The 14,748-nt window shown below is 42.5% G+C and overlaps 1 non-coding gene across 1 annotated transcript; it reads left to right on the top strand.

The window, feature by feature from the left end:
* The first annotated feature begins 14,291 nt into the window (after positions 1–14,291).
* On the top strand, positions 14,292–14,366 carry Trnat-ugu (transfer RNA threonine (anticodon UGU)). Its single transcript has one exon. It is a non-coding gene; the product is annotated as a tRNA-Thr (tRNA).
* The last annotated feature ends 382 nt before the right edge of the window (positions 14,367–14,748 follow it).

Here is a 14,748-nt window from a genome sequence, read left to right as displayed (position 1 = left end):
CAGCACGAACGCTGGTCCAACTGAGGCGCCAGGTGGAAATGGCATGGCAAGCCGTTCCACAGGACTACATCCAGCATCTCTACGATCGTCTCCATGGGAGAATAGCAGCCTGCATTGCTGCGAAAGGTGGATATACACTGTACTAGTGCCGACATTGTGCATGCTCTGTTGCCTGTGTCTATGTGCCTGTGGTTCTGTCAGTGTGATCATGTGATGTATCTGACCCCAGGAATGTGTCAATAAAGTTTCCCCTTCCTGGGACAATGGATTCACGGTGTTCTTATTTGAATTTCCAGGAGTGTATGTTCGATGGGATTAATATCGAGCGATCTGGGTGGCCAAATCATTCGCTCGAATTCTTGAACCACTAGTGAAGAATTGTGGCCCGATGGCATGGAGCATTATCATCCATAAGGTCTCGAAGTAGCCACTACATGACTGTTTCCAGTCAATGATCTGTTCAGTTGGACCAAAGAACTCAGTTCATTCCCTGTAAACACAACTCGCACCATTATCGAGCCATCACCAGCTGCACAGTGCCTTGTTGACAATTTGGGGTACGTGGCTTCGTCAGGTCTGCGCTGCATTCTAACTCCAGCATCAGCTCTTCCCAATACGAATCGGGACTCATCGGACAGGCCACCGTTTTCCAGCCGTCTAGGGTCCAGTCAATATAGTGACGAGCCCAGGAGAGGCGCTACAGGCGATATGTCGTTTGCAAAGGTACTCACGTCGGTCGTCTGCTGCCACAGCCTATTAACCCAAATTTCGCCTCATTGATCTAACAGATACTTTCGTAGTACGTCCCACACTCATTTCTGCGATTATTTCACGCAGTATTGATTGTGTGTTAGCACTGACAACTCTACGCAAACGCAGCTGCTCTCAGTTGTTAACTGAAGGCCGTCGGCCACTGCTTTGTCCGTAGTGAGCGATAATGTATGAAATTTGGTATTCTCGGCACACTGTTGACACTGTGGATTTCGGAATATTGAATTCCCTAACGATTTCCGAAAGGAAATGTCCGATGCGCCTAGCTCCAACTACCATTCCGCGTTCAACCTTGTGGTTTCATCAATGTCACGTGGCTCATTTCAATCCCTGCTCTCGAATTCGAGATTTCCGCTCCCAGAGTTCACTTATCCTGTCAGGTTTGACTAAGTATGTAAATAGAGACAGGTCAAAAGATGCCTTCTTAGCTCTATATTTATTGGGTAAATGCCACTCAGAAGGATTTCATAGTAACAAAAGACGTCGGATGTGTTTTTGCAGTGTTGCCGACCTATATTTGGATGGCACACAGAGAAACTAAAAGTGTTGCAAGTCTACATGGACTACCATCTCTTAACTGCCTTTTGGTGCGGCGAAGGAGTGGCGGCGCGGTTTGAGGCGCTATGTCACGGACTGCGCTGACCCTTCCGCGGGAGGTTCGAGTCCTCCCTTGGGCATGGGTGCGTTAGCGAGTTTAAGTTCGTTTAACTAGTGTGTAGGTCTAGGGACCGATGACCTTAGCAGTTTGGTCCTTTAGAAATCCACACACATTTGAGCATTTTGCCTTTTGGGTCTCTCTAGAATCAACCGTACCCGACAAAAAAAGTAAAGCACTCACGAATGATGATGATGAAGTCCCATACTCCGTGACAGAGCGTTGGGGAACGATGCGGGAGACCCGCACCGCCGTACTAGGCAAGGTCCTAGTGGAGGTGGTTTGCCATTGCCTTCCTCCGAGCGTAATGGGGATGAATGATGATGATGAAGACGACACAACAACACCCAGTCGTCATGAGGGAGGGGAAAATCCCTGACCCCGCCGGGAATCGAACGCGGGACCCCGTGCTCGGGAAGCGACAACGCTACCGTTAGACCGCTAGCTGCGGACGCACTCACAAAGGGAAGAGAAAAAAATGGAATTGCACGGGGTTGAGAGACAGTGTAATCTTATTTAGACGGTTACAAAATCGAGTCATATTTACAGAACTTGGCATTATGAGCGCATTTATCAACACGACGTTGCATCCCCTCTATCCTGGATGCTTGCACTGATTCGATGGTTTAGGGTGCCATGAAGTGCCGCTGTATCTTCTCCTAAAGCAAGCTAGCCCGCAACTGTTGTAACTCGTCCTTCATACCATCGACAGTGGCTCTGGGACAGAGTTAATGTCCGAGCTGGTCCCAAACATGTTCTGTTGGGCACAGACCTGAGGATCCTGCTGACCCCATAAGTACCTCAGCCTCCCACAAACTCTCCTAGGGACATATATCATGTTTTGACGAGCATTGTCCTGTTGAAAAATGCCACCACAATACTTTGGCATGAGAGACAACACGTAACGGCGTAGGATATCCGTCACATTCCATTGTTTTCTCAGAGTTCTCTCAGTCGCTACCAACTGTGACATGAAGATTTACACGACGACACCAAGAGTAACACTGCTTTGCCTCTCCAAAACATTGTAAGGATAAGATATCGCCCCAGGTCACTGCCATACCCGCCGACGACGGCCGCCTACGGCAGTGCAGAACAATGATTCGTCGTAGAACATAGGGCGACCCCATTCAACAGCAATCCAAGCCTTCTGCTTAGGGCACCACACCAAACGCAGCCATTGGTGCTCTGGTGTTAACAGCAGCCTAGGGATGGGATGGTAACTCTGTAGTCCGCTTCTGCTGGTCACTGACCAATGGTATGGTAAGACACAGAATGTTGCAGCAAAGCATTACTTGTTCATGGATGTCAGGCATGGATGTCAATGGATTATGATGTGCTCTGTGCACAATTCAGCTTTCCTCTCTTGAGGCGGTCAGATGTGGTTGACTGGAACCTTGATGGTAAGCCTTCCCTCACGTCCCCATGCAATTCGACACTTAGCCACTTTCGCATCCGAATGCCCACAAATCTGGATACTGCAGGATTAGACTAGCCAGCTAAATGAAGAGCCAGAAAGAGGCCCTTTACGAAATCTGTGAGGTTCTGATAACGCTGTCTCCATGCACTTGACAGTGATCATACAACATACGCCGCTTTTGATGACCCTTATTTGCCATACCAGATCTGATAAAAACGCTAAGCTCAACACCACTAATGCTCTCTGCTGGCCGTTCTACCTCTCACCGACAGTGCATAAGGGTATGAAGTTACGTTAACAAGCTACTGTCTCTCGAAGGTGCTTCAATTTTTTTGTCAGGCAGTGTTTTTACAAATGTGTCAGAAAATCGACATGAAATTAGTAATAGAATTAAGCTGCCTGAAATCTAGCGCTGCTTAATTTATAATAGTGTAAACAGAAAAGATATTTTGGTTTGTAAATTAAAACTGCTTCAGTGTATAAAGACGTATTAGCAACCATACTTCAGTTCACTATTATTTCCACAAACCTGTCTGTCACATATCAAAGTACAAATAACTGCATTTTTCTCGAATTTTAAAACGACTGGGAATTAATGAGTAAAGTGTTTTTTCTCAAGATTATTTTCCTTTTAATATCCCCCATCCCCTGATTTTGAGAGTGTGTTATATTTCTACTGTTAAGTGTAACACTATGTTATGATTTATTTTCGTAATTTTAATACAACTACGTTTGGGTTACAGTTGTATGTGTAAAACGTACTCTTTTGTCCCACAGGACCTGCTGAATAGACGCAGTTTCAGCGAATTTTGATATAGCACAACAGCTTCCACTGTTAATACATAATACAGTTTTGTCATTAGTCAAAAGAGAAGGTCCTCCTCGAAACCTATTATCGCATTATAAATTTTAGGTGTTACGAATCACCAGTTCATGGAATCAAAATATTAGGTGACTATCTGAATATCTAAATATGGATAGGAATCATAAAATAAAATTTCAAAAGAATTGTATGGCATCTACAGAGTCGACAAGTCACAAGCAATAATGAGCTGCATTTACGAAAATGTGTCAGACATAAGAAATAAAAAGAAATTCACATGATCTGAATTCAGTTTATGGTCACAGATATTCTTGTTAGGTGCTGCAAGTGACTCTCGTTTGATGACCAACAATCATCAATTAAATGTATAATTCTGCTATTAGACAGAAATAGTTTCTTCTAAGCAATAATACATTCGTTTATCCAAATTAATTTTAGCTCCTTAGCGACCTCATGGTACAAAGCAGAATGTGATAGTTATCACTGCTTAACTATGTGGATGTGAAACTAATTAATATGTATGCGTACTAAATAGCAATAACAAGCTCTAGTACAACAGAATTTGCAAATAAATATATTTATATAGCACTTTTGTGCTGTGTAAAGTATTATGACATACCGAAGATTGTACATCATAGAAATGAGTTTGACAATTTGTAATCTGCTGAGACGATGCAAAAACAGAAAATTAATTATGATAAACTGCAGCATACAAGAAATCACAAACAAAAAATGAGTGTGTTTAGATATACTATTAGGAAAGGACTAAAAACATTTATCATTTGTATACTTGTTCAGTGGGAATTTGTGTGATATTTGGAAAATTGGTGACATGACAAAAACATGGTTAAATGCAAATAAACAAAATAATTAGTACATACTTAAGTAAAACCATTAAGTTTAACAATTGTTTATCTTTCGATTCAATCATTAATATGACTGGACATGGTTGCACAACTTTTCACTGCTTTCATTCAACACTATCATTATGGAAATCCTGCTATATGCTAGTACTGTCCCATGTCGTCCTACAGGTTCATTACGTTGCACGTACTGTTTTCATGGCTCATTTTCTCCACAAAACATAATTAAATGTCTTTACGACGTCGGGTGTTGTACCAACATAAAAGAATTACTGGTGCAAAAATTTTAGCACTTCTCATCATAAAATGTTTATTGTTAAAAATGACTTTCTGTTTTTTTTTACTTTGAAATTAGCTTTGAGAGCATACTGACAGCTTAAGGCTTTAAGAGCACTGAGTAACTGTGCTGGACAGCACATTTGACCTGTTTTCTTATGCAAATAAAATAAATGTCATAAATACTAATAATAAAATGTGAAACCAATACATAGTTGAGGCATCATTGAAAATAATTATTGAATTATTTATCAGTAAGCAGTAATTTATTGATACATATAACATTTTTGTTATACCTTATAAATGTGTATTAATTGAAAATACTGATTTTTGTACACTCTTGAGGTGTGTTCATCAGGTCTCAAGTTGCGAACAATTCAACAAAACATCATCGATATGTGCTTTCGGAGCCGAAGGCTCACTCGTGCGCCCTGATGACTGCACGATACAAAGCTTTACGCCTCGCCTGGGCCCGTCAACATCGACACTGTCTGAAGTAGTGCTGGAGGAAACTGACACCATGAATCCTGCAGGGCTGTCCATAAATCCGTTCAGAGTACGAGGGGGTGGAGATCTCTTCTGAACAGCATGTTGCATGGCATCCCAGATATGCTCAATAATGTAAACGTCTGGAGAGTCTGGTTGCTGTCGGAAGTGATAAAACTCAGAAGGATGTTCCTGGAGCCACTCTGTACCAATTCTACACTTGAGGTGTCTCATTGTCCTTCTGGAACTGCTCAAGTACGTTGAAATGCACAAAGGACGTGAATGGATGTAGGTGATCAGACAGGCAAACAGGATGCTTATGTACGTGTCACCTGTCAGAGAAGTATCTAGATGTATCAATTGTCCCTTATCTCTCGAACAGCACAAGCCCCGCACGAAGGTTGTCTCCATACCCATTCACGTCCATCCTCCCGATACAATTTGAAACGAGACTTGTCCGAGCAGGCAATATGTTTCCAGTCATCAACAGTCCAATGTCGATGTTGATGGGCCCTGGCGAGGCGTAAAGCTTTGTGTCGTGTCAGGGCACACGAGTGAGCCTTCGGCTCCGAAAGCACATATCTATGATGTTTTGTTGAATTTTTTAGCACCCTGAGACCTGTTGATGGCCCAGTATTGAAATCTGCAGAAATCTGCGGAAGGGTTGCACTCTGTCTCGTTAAATGATTCTCTTTAGTTGACGTTGGTCCCGTTCTTGCAGGATCTTTTTCCGGCCCCAGCGATGTCGGAGATTTGATGTTTTACCGGATTCCTGATATTCACGGTACACTCCTGAAACGGTCGTACGGGAAAATTCCCAGCTCATCGCCACCTTGGAGATGCTGTGTCGCATCACTCGTGCGCCGACTATAACACCACGTTCAAACTCACTTAAATCTTGATAACCTGCCATTGAAGCAGCAGTAACCGATTAAACAACTGCGCCAGACACATATTGTCTTATGCAGGCGTTGCCGACCGCAGCGCCGTATTCTGCCTCTTTATATATTTCCGTATTTGAATACGCGTGCCAATGCCAGTTTATTTGTCACTTCAGTGTGTTAGACATGCACAGTGTGAAATATTAATTCTTATTCATACACAACAACAATAAATACTTCCCTAGTTTTATTAGCACCAGGCAAAATATTGCTTAGGAGGTTGTGTTCAGTGCCTGTATTAGACATAATATAAAATAAACAGATCAGTCATATAACGTGAGGAACTGATCGAAAAATATATTTAGATAAAAAAAAAATCAGCGTTTCATTTACCAGCCTGTTTTTATGGATTAAATTTAGTAATATTTTGGAATCCAAAAAGTTTCTTAGATTTCGGATGTAAAAATTTATGTGCAACAGCATGTGGATTTTCTGTGACCGAAAAAGGTCCAAGTATATGTCAAAAACATTTATGAGTTCTGCAGTCATCCACGTTGACTTTCCCGAACTTTTCTGAATACTTGATCCATAACTTTAAAATGAGTAGCTCTTATCTTTGCATTATGTCTTCTGATCCTAGTATTAGCCTGCTTTTTGATAATTTCTTCGACTACTTTTTGTCATCTGACATAGGAGTCTATGGAGGACACCCAGTGAGTTCTGAAATCATATTTCTCTGTTGTCTGTTGAATATGTTTTCAAATTGGGAGGAAGTGAGGGAATAATGTTATAAATTATTCATTACCTCCACAAAACGAGAAGCCGGCCAGGGTGGCCGAGCGGTTCTAGGCGCTACAGTCTGGAACCGCGCGACCGCTACGGTCGCAGGTTCGAATCCTGCCTCGGGCATGGATGTGTGTGGTGTCCTTAGGTTAGTTAGGTTCTAAGTTCTAGGGGACTGATGACCTCAGCAGTCCCATAGTGCTCAGAGCCATTTGAACCATTTTGAACAAAACGAGATATGAAATCGCTTCAGGTGGTAGTTACATGAACAGTATGTTTGGCGTGTACCTCACTGTGGGATACTTAATGGGTGATAAAGAGAGATTAGTACGTGTTCATACTACTTCTCGCTACTAAAGGTTTACAAGTTTTGGATAAAATGTTATCCACTACCTGACATCACTGCTGCCTGCTTTCCTAAGTGGCTAAAATAATAGTGGATACAATTTAATTGTTTTGGAAAATACGTCGAATATGACTAAAGCAAAGCAGAACGCCCCTTCTAGGTCTGGGTACTGTTCTATATAGATTCTTGGCAACAAGCCTCAGAGGCTTTTATGGCATGATACTCTACATATATCCGCGGCTGTTCCCAGAAGATGCCTTTACCCTCTGACATCTTCTCTTGTCTGTTACAAAAATAAAACATTCTCTTGCAGCTGCCACAACCATTGCTGGGTTCAACAGTACCTCTAACTTTTGTGGACATGTTCTACTAATCTGTTTGCGTGCTGTTCCTGAAAGAACGATTTCAGTTTTTCAGAAACCAGTTTTACTCTTATAAACAAAATTCCTCCGAAAAACATGTAAAATTTGTTTAATTTCTCATAACCTTTTCTATCCACCAGGTTCCAATTACAATCTTCATTTTGATGAATTCTGAGTTTTTTCTTTAATACTGTGATGGATTTTTTATCCTTTACTCCTTAACAAACATAATTCCCTATCATCTTCTTTGTTCTGGGCTGCTTTCTCTCCATCACGTGTTAATCTAGATAGTGCATCACCGGCCACATTTTACATACACTTAATACACCTCACTTTGTCAAATTGTTGCGTAAATGGGTCCTCCTTAGGCAATTCGCTATGACTGAGTCGACACTCATGTAGGTAGCTTAGTGTTTTGTGATCTGTATAAAGGAGATCTGTTCAAAAAATTCCGGAACTTCGTCCACAAAATATTTTTGCTCTTACCTTTTACTTATTGTGCATGATATCCTTCTAAATACTCTCCTTCACATTTGATACACCGCTCCCAACGCCGTTTCCATTTCGGGAAGCAGTCTTGGTACGCCTTTTGCTGGATCGGGCAAAACACCGTCTGCGAATTTTCTTTTATCTCGTATATCATTGCAAATCTTCGTCCTTTCAACGGGGTTTTCAACTTTGGAAATAAAAGAAAATTTGCAGGGGCGAGTCTGGAGAATACGAAGGATGAGGCAACACAGTGATTTCGTTTCTTGTGCGCTAGTCACGCACAATCAGCGATGAATATGCGGGTGCGTTGTACCTCATTCTTTTTAAGTGCGTACGCACATTCTTTGCTCTAGCTGCACTGCTAGGTGCACGTTGGAACTCACAAGTACTCGTAATATTTTCTGCTGATTTCCTGCAAGCTCTTACCACTCTCAGCTCGGGGGTACCTCTCCATCAGTACCTGAGGTCTCTTTGATCTTGGTTTAGATGTGTTTGCTTCTTTGCGATTTCCCAATCACGTCACCAACAATCGACTTGGGCAGCCTCAGAAGGTTTTTTTAAGAAATCAAAAAAGTGGCTAGGGTGCCCGTCACGTAGATCTATCGCCGGGTGCAAGTCCTTTTAGCTGACGCCGCTTCGCTGACTTGCGTGTCGATGGGGAAATGATGAGGAGGAAGACAACACAACACCCAGTCCCTTAGCGGAGAAAATCTCCGACCCAGCCGGGAATCGAACTTTGGTCCCTTAGCATGGCATTCCGTAGCGCTGATCACTTTTTTTTTAATCTCATTTTGTTCGCTTTCGTTCGTTGCATCTGCTGGGGGTGGACATCGTAAGACATCCGTTTAAGTTCGTTGTTGATCGATTAACTCAGTTTTTTTTATTACAGAGGGCTGCTAACTCTCTGACCGAACACGCTGAGCTACCGTGCCGGCACCACTGAGCTATCGAGGCGGACCTCAGATGGGTTGAAATCTGTTACCCAGGTGACAGCCAATGACTAAGACATAGCCGTGCGGAGTGGACGCACGGTTTGAGACTCCATATCACGGATTGTGCGGTCTCTCCCGCCGGAGTTTCGAGTCCTCCCTCGGGCATGGGTGTGTGGTTGTTGGTTAGTTTAAGTAGTATGTAAGTCTAGGGACCGATGACCTCAGCAGTTTGGTGCCTAAAAAATTCACACACCCACACACATACACACTCACACACACTAAGACATATGTGGATAAAAATCCTATGTCAAGACCGCAAGATAGCCGTCACACAGACGCTTCCTTGTCCCTGATATGAATATTAGAAATGGTATCTTGTTGACATCTATTATGGGCGAGAAATCTATCATTGGAGTCGATCGTTTGCACATATGTGTGGCAAAAATGGTGCTACAGTAGCATTTGATTAACGATTAACGTTTTCAGTTTACAAATAACCAACTACTACTTTCATTTTCGATCTGAAGATGCCTCAGTAATTAGTCGAAACCTGTAAACGGTGAAGAAAATTTTCGCTCTTCATGCAAGATTTTTATCCACACATGTTTGAAGTCAACACATCGCGTATATCCCCAGTGATAATGTCAAAGAATATTTTAAAATTTTAAATATGGCTGAAGCAGCAACTGTTGAAAATGTTCACGGTAAATGATAACAGCCAAACAATTGCAGGATAAAGATTTATTGATATCTTTGACCACAGTGCCGTGAACACACGTTTAGAACAGGATTGTTTAGAAAAAGAAATATCTTTAGTAAAACCCATAGCTGCTAACAATGGATACGACCCTATGTTAATTGACCAAATTGTTAGGAAATAACAGTTGTAAATTGTTCAACCTTAGGAGATAACAGGACGAAAAAGAGTGGGGGTAATAACTTTATTTCTTTTCCATTTTTGGGGAACGTATCATAAAAAGACTTCTACAGAAGCAATACGGTGACAGAGTTGCCTTTTCCGTAAATAATAACTTAAAACAAAGAGTACTATTGGGGCACAGGAAGAACTTGGCACTAAATCCGGAGTTTACAAATTTGCTTGTAACGACTGCACCAACTATTACATTGGACAGACAGGTAGACCCATTAAAGTAAGATATAAAGAACACATGGTAGGTAAAAATGGGGAAAATGTGTACAATTTCACGTTTGCACATGCTAGGTAAAAATGGGGAAAGCGTGTACAATTTCACGTCTGCTGAACATTTATTCCTTTTACAGCATACGCCACATAAACTGTATGACGTAGAATTGCTACGCGAAGTGAACAAGGGTTACAAACTGGACCTGTTCGAGGAATTAGAAATTATCGAACATCTATCTCAAAAAGACGGATTTATTCTTAACGAACAGGTGCAGCTTGGAAACAAAATTTTTTTGGATAGTTTCAAACCCCTCCTTGCTCTAACGTAATATAGTCTGGTGGCTGACTAGAAGTTAGTTTTCTCGTCTGTTGATGCTGGTGAGATGCTGCTTTCCTGTCTTGTTGGGATTTTACGTATTTTTTATGTTCGCTGTTCGCGGTTTTCGATGTGTATGTGTGATTTAAACGATTCTGTTATGTTTTTTTTACCCACTACGCCAGATGGTTTCGATTTGCTACAACATTTTGTTCGTTTTGGCTACTATGTATCCTAGACTGTAAGTTGCGAGAGATTCTCGCGCATAACACTAGCGCCCTCTCTCGTTAGATGTGTTCCTTAGCGCAAGCTTCACCTGCATGACACTAGGACTCAGGCAAATTTGTTTCATATTTTCTGTTATATGTAAGTGTTTTAAATGGTTCTGATATGGTTTATTTATTAAAGCAGAGGGTTTTAATCTGCACAACCTTTAAAATTTTGATGCGCATGAGTATGTTGGGTTTTAATGTGCGCGAGTGACTCGCGCGTACCACAAGTGCACTCTCTCAGTGAATCGTCTGCCCTAGGGCTTCCATAGCCTCTTCATCCTAGTTCCCAGGCTAAGTACTGATAATATACCGTGTTCGCATCGACCATCTCTTCATAATTATGCTGTACATATGGAGGTGATATTTTAATTTTACCTACTGACGACGCCTTTCGCACGTTTGTTTTATGTATCTCCACTGCAGGATGTGATTTTAGTAAGTGACTAACAGAGTTTGTGCATGTAATACTTTAGTAATTTTCACGGTTACTTAAAGGTATAAGTGTTTGTTTTTTCCTTTTATCTCAGTTTCGTGCTAAGTTTTTTGCTAATGAAAGTGTCTTCCTGTTGAGGTGTATTTTTGCTTCTGTTGAAGTTATATTTAGATATACCGAAACCGTGGTCAAGGATTTCAATAAATCTTTATACTGCAACTGTTTGGCTGTTATGATTTACCGTCAAAGAGTAGTAACCAATAAACAGTCCATGTTCGAAATCTGTGAGTTCTCCTGATCGACCCATTCCGCTTTTAATGCTTCTCCACTGGCAACACAACATTCGTCATCTCCTTATATACTGAGGGGTTAGTCTCTCGTGACATCTACTGCTCAATTACGCATTGTATAAAGGTGTCACGATATTTTTGATTATATAGTGTACACTACAAATTGGTTAGTAGTGTGTGCGTGGTTTGTACTCAGTAATTCAGGAAGACGAAATACGTAAGAATAGTCAGTGATTCATCAAGCCCTTCAACCGGAAAAGTTGCAGTTATCTGACTTGTATATCATATTGTTCAAATAAACTTTTTGCTATAGTCGGCCTCATTCAGGATCGTTCCCCATGAAAACCACATGAATTAAAGCGGAATACTGTATCTGGCTATTGCTATTTCTTATCATTCACATGTGATGGTTAAATTAAGCCATTCGAGCCACTTTCATGCACAACACTACTAGTTGAATAACTTCTTATTGCCAGCCGTTCATCTGCACTAGTACTTAATATTCCTCCTCCTGTCACATTTCTCCTCCATTACTCATCGACTACATTAACATCACATTTCATGTTCAACATACCACGTCACTTTAACCGCCTCCCCTAGACTCCAGCGAATCACTAATTACCTGAAAATACACACGTGCTCGTACACCTTGCTGTCTGACCACTACAAATCTGTAAACCTGTCAGGCTAAAAGGTAGATATAACACGCTTACACCAATACATCTTGCACGAAATGGCTCAAATGGCTCTGAGCACTATGGGACTTAACATCTGAGGTCATCAGTCCCCTAGAACTTAGAACTACTTAAACCTAACTAACCTAAGGACATCACACACGTCCATGCCCGAGGCAGGATTCGAACCTGCGACCGTAGCGGTCGCTGGTTTCCAGACTGAAGTGCCTAGAACCACTCGGTCACATCGGCCGGCCATCTTGCACAGTTCCACGGCCGGCCGGGGTGACCGAGCGGTTCTCGGCCCTTCAGTCTGGAACCGCGCGACCGCTACGGCCGCAGGTTCGAATCCTGCCTCGGGTATGTATGTGCGTGATGTCCTTTGGTTAGTTACGTTTAATTCGTTCTAAGTTCTAGGGGACTGATGACCTTAGAAGTTAAGTGCCGTAGTGCTCAGAGCCATTTGAACCATTTGAACAGTTCCACGTTCAAAGTCTGTCAATTAGCGGCGTGCTGCCATGTTCACAAAAAACCAAATCTCTTGCCTGCAGATTTGTCACATGCCGCATCTAGTCACAACATTCAGGCGTCATTCACGGCACACCTTCAAACGGAACAACCCTTCCAATGAATTTAGGCTACTAAGTTCGCAAGTAACAGACAGGTAAACAGGGACTGCGATGACGCCCTCTCTGTCCGAGGTACCAAAATCTGGTGTATTGGGAACGCAGGCTGGAGGAGCCCGCGTTGCCGGCAGCGGATCCGCTCGGCTCTGATTAACTTTTAACGCGGGCCTGTTCCACCAGGTCTGGCCGCTGGCGCCAGCGCAATCTTCGCTTCTCATCGGCCGACATGCATTTTTCAGGTGGAAGCTTTCCCTGCGGCTCCGCCAAGGCAGTTCGCTTAATTTAGCGCTAAATGTGTTTCAGAGATGGCTGCGTTTCGCTCTAGAGACTGTGCTGTCTGAACGTGTCTCACAATATTCGGTAATACTGTGGTCCTTGTGTTTGGTACGTCATCAGGCGACGGTGGCAGTGAGAGAGATTTCCCTACACTACACTAAACACAGCTAACGAAAGTTTATTATTGACAGGAGAGATTTTCCGTAACAAATACACCAAACACAGCTAATGAAACTTTATTTTTGATAGCTGAGCTCCCTTAATATTATGTCGATGCATAAGTTCATAGAGTTTTTGTTTTGCATGTTGGTATTCCAGCTGCCATGGGTTTACTTATCGATTCTCTTTTTTTATTCGTAGTTCACTGTTGTTAATTGAGTTTTCATATCGTCATTTTGTCATTTGGAGATAGTGAGTGGAGTTGTGAACGTTAGAAAATGAAGAGCCAAATTGAGAAATCGGAATATCCCCACCATGTGTTTGAGTTCAACATGGGCGTGACAGCAGCAAAAGCAGCCAGAAACATTTGCAATATGCAGTTGGGTAGAGCAATGGTTTTCTTGTTTTAAGGAGACTCGTTTGGACATTACTGACTCTCCAAGTTCAAGAAGACCTAGAGGATTTGATAAAGATCGTTTAATCGCATTAGCCCACAATGACACGCGTCAGCGTCACGTGAACTGGCGGAAATGACGAACTGTGATAATTCCACCGTCGTGTGACATTTGCATGCAATGGGGAAGGTCCAAAAACTCGGTGTGTGTGTGTGTATACCGCATGCTCTGAGGCAAAATCCCGGTCGGGGCACACATTTTCAACATGTCCCCAATTAAGTGTATCAACGCCTGCTTGCAGCTAGGGTGTCTATTTAATTATCATTTCATTTCTAGCAAAGCTGCATGGTCATCCACAGTAACTGTTCTTTCGGGAACAGATACTACCGTCATATATAGATAAAAATATGGGTTCCCGGCCTTTGACTTTCTTGTGCGAACGCACACGCTATGCCCGAACTCGTACGGGACTTGGTACATTAATCTGCCACGAGTAATGAGTATGATGGGCAAACATCTATTAGGCGCACTACGAATGTAGTGTTGTGGACATGTTGGGAATGTGGATCTCACGGGGAGCGTGCAAGGGATAAGTCCCTGCAGACGCACTATCCTCTGTGCCCGCGGTGGCTCAGATGGATAGAGCGTCTGCCATGTAAGCAGGAGATCCCGGGTTCGAGTCCCGGTCGGGGCACACATTTTCAACATGTCCCCAATTAAGTGTATCAACGCCTGCTTGCAGCTAGGGTGTCTATTTAATTATCATTTCAAAATCACAAAAGTCAGCGGCTGGCCATATGTGCATCTTTTCTTGCTCGTCATCGGTTGTCTCGTAAACAACACAGACCAGTCCTATCCTGTATCGTTGCTGGTGATGAGAAATGCTGTCTTTATGCTGAAATAAGGAGAGGAAAGAAATGGTTGAGCCCAAATAAAGAAGCAGCTCCCCATACAGAACCTTCCGCGCATCCACAAAAGATAGTGTTATGCATCTGGTGGAACAACGACGATTGTTGTGTACTACGAACTGCTACCCCGAGGTGTAACCATTACTGTTGACATTTATTGTCAACAGC

Source organism: Schistocerca serialis, chromosome 2 (genome assembly GCF_023864345.2).
Source record: "Schistocerca serialis cubense isolate TAMUIC-IGC-003099 chromosome 2, iqSchSeri2.2, whole genome shotgun sequence".
Classification (NCBI taxonomy): Eukaryota; Metazoa; Arthropoda; class Insecta; order Orthoptera; family Acrididae; genus Schistocerca; species Schistocerca serialis.
This window is presented reverse-complemented; position numbering and strand designations above follow the sequence as displayed.